The sequence below is a fragment of the Leuresthes tenuis genome, unplaced genomic scaffold (genome assembly GCF_036924035.1).
Source record: "Leuresthes tenuis unplaced genomic scaffold, fLeuTen1.0.hap1 SCAF_18, whole genome shotgun sequence".
NCBI lineage: Eukaryota > Metazoa > Chordata > Actinopteri > Atheriniformes > Atherinopsidae > Leuresthes > Leuresthes tenuis.
In genome coordinates, this window is record NW_027325372.1 from 29,084,472 (window position 1) to 29,087,445 (window position 2,974).

At 43.7% G+C, this 2,974-nt stretch overlaps 1 non-coding gene across 1 annotated transcript; it reads left to right on the forward strand.

Annotated features, from left to right (window-relative positions):
- The first annotated feature begins 1,036 nt into the window (after positions 1-1,036).
- Positions 1,037-1,227, forward strand: LOC140276284 (U2 spliceosomal RNA). Its single transcript, XR_011908893.1, has one exon. It is a non-coding gene; the product is annotated as a U2 spliceosomal RNA (small nuclear RNA).
- The last annotated feature ends 1,747 nt before the right edge of the window (positions 1,228-2,974 follow it).

Below are 2,974 nucleotides of genomic sequence, written 5' to 3' on the forward strand. Positions count from 1 at the left end.
GCAGTATTGCTCTGCCGTCAGCAATCATACACCCATTTTATTTTCATGAGACATGTGCAGGCACCTGTTCATCCACTGTTCTATCACTATGAATTAGTTTATCTATTATCAATAAGGATACTTCTACAACTACTATCAAAGTATGTCCGGACTTCTTATGTTGTCAGTTGCTATATATGAATAAGTGGGTTGCTACTGAAAAGCATTAAGCATGTCACACAGCCCAAACATATAACATTTCAGGACACACCACACAGTTAACAACCACAGTGAAGCGTGTCAAAGCCCAAACATGTAACATTCAACAGGACACTTACACAACACATTCAAATCAAACAGTCAGACAACATACAAGAACCTATACCCCAGCCAGCATTGCTCCCTGCCTATTTTCCTACAACTCACTATGTGTGCGCACACCTTTATTCACAAACTCTTCAACTTATACTCTTTTACCGAAGCTGCTACAGCTCGATTGGCCAAATACCCTTAGATCCTATTTCGGTGAATTTGACATCTGCCTTGTATGTAACAGATTAGCGGTTTAGCAGTTTTAATTTAGTTTGAGTGAAGGAATTCATTTTATAGCAAAATCCGAAATCGTGAAGAACTCATGAAAGTAAGCTTATTCTCGGATTCCTGAAACTTTAGATTTGCTCTTTCTTTTACTGCAAAGTACAACGTTGAGCAGCACTAATGAGTTGTTTCTATTTTTGGCAGGCTTTACCTTTGCGGATGAAGCCCTTTCTGTCTGTGCAAAAGAAATCTTGTTACTGTGCAGAGTGACTTCTCTGAGTAGAGTCGCCTTACTTGTTGCGACTGTGCCGATGTTCGAAGCTGGAGTGCAAAGTTGTTGCTTGAATGGTGCTCGCTGGAGCGTGTGGTAGTGTAAAGTTATACCATTTAAAAGGGCTGAAGAGTGCTCAGTGCAGCGGGTGGGCGGAGGTGCAAAGTGACACTATGGCCATAAAAAGAACACCGCTACAAGTGCGCATTGTGCCAGGAAGGGCCCTCGGACGTGAACCAGTGGACAGTTATCGCTTCTCGGCCTTTTGGCTAAGATCAAGTGTAGTATCTGTTCTTATCAGTTTAATGTCTGATATGTCCTCTTTGCGAGGACTACATATTAAATGGATTTTTATCAATAGGAGTTGAAAAAGGAGCTTGCTCCGTTCACTCCAAGCATCAACCCGGTACTGCAGTGCCGCTGGGAATGGTGCGCTCTCCTCTGCTCTTGTGAAAAAGCAAACAGCGGTGCAGGATGGAAGTTTCTTTTAATCTGCTGAGAAAAGAGAGTGAATGTGAAGCAGACTTTAACACGGCTCTGGGAGCGAGCCGAGTGCGGGCTAACCAGGAGAATTGCTTGAAAGAAACGCGACACCGAATGAGCGGTCAGAACAAAGCCTCAATACGGTGTTCCTGTGGTGTTTTTATAAAATGCGGTGTAAAAAAAGGTGTGAATGCCCCATAGAAAACTAAAAGGTGAATCGGAAGTGTTCGGCTGCAAGAAGGTGTGAATGTCCGACTATATTTGGTGAAAAGCAGGTGAAGCAAGGTCTGAATGCCCAACCTTACATCATCAAAAGCGAGATCAGAGGTTTTTGGCTGCAAGAAGGCCATAGTTTGCCAAAAGCGGGTAAGGTGCGAATGATCGGCTAAATATTAACAAAAGTGGGGGCGGAGGTCTTCGGATGCAAGTGGGTGTGAATATCCCACCATACAAGTATGGTGGAGAGGAAGCTGTGAATGGCCGACCATAGTTTGCAAAAAGCGGGTGAGAAAAGGTGCGAATGTCCAACCATACATGATCAAAACAGGGAGCGGAGGTGTTTGGCTGCGACAAGGTGTGAATGTCCACCCATAATTAATGAAAAGCGGTTAACAAGTAGGTTCGAATGCCCAACCATACATCATCAAAAGCAGGAGTGGATGTGTTCGGCTACAAGAAGGTTTGAATGTCCGAGCATAGTTTGTAAAAAGCGGGTAAGAAAAGGTTCGAATGCCCGAACATACACCATCAAAAGAGGGAGCGGAGGTGTTCCGCTGTAAGACGGTGTGAATGTCCGACCATAGTTGGTAAAAAGTGGGTATGAAAAGGTTCGAATGCCCAAATTCGGCTGCAAAAAACTGTGTTCGGCTGCAAAAAGGTGTGAATGTTCGACTAAATTTTGTAAAAAGCGGGTAAGACAAGGTGTGAATGCCTGACAATGTATGATCAAAAGCGGGAGCGGAGGTGTTCAGCTGCAAGAAGGTCTAAATGTCCATTTTTAATTGCTAGAAAACATGAAAGAAAATTTTCGAAAATCAATCCGCACATGATCATAAGTGGGAGAGGAGGTGTTCAGCTGCAAGAAGGTGTGAATGTCCTACCATAATTGCTGAAAAATGTGTTAGAAACGGTAAGAATGCCGGACCATACATCCTCAAAAGCTAGAGAGGTGGTGTTCGGCTGCAAGTAGGTGTGAATGTCTGACTAAAGTTCAAATATATTAACAAAAGCGGGAGGAGAGGTCTTTGGATGAGTGGTTGAGAATTTCCAACCATAATCTATAAAATGCGGTGAAAAAAAAGGTGTGATAGATACCTAAAAGGTGGAGCGGAAGTGTTCGGCTGCAAGAAGGTGTGAATGTTATATATATAGTTGGTGAAAAGCAGGAAAAGAAAGGTCTGAATGCCCAATCTTACATCATCAAAAGCGAGATCAGAGGTGTTTGGCGGCAAGAAAACGGGTAAGGTGTGAATGACCGACTAAATATCAACAAAAGTGGGGGCGGAGGTCTTCGGATGCAAGTGGGTGTGAATATCCCACCATACAAGTATGGTGGAGAGGAAGCTGTGAATGGCCGACCATAGTTTGCAAAAAGCGGGTGAGAAAAGGTGCGAATGTCCAACCATACATGATCAAAACAGGGAGCGGAGGTGTTTGGCTGCGACAAGGTGTGAATGTCCACCCATAATTAATGAAAAGCGGGCA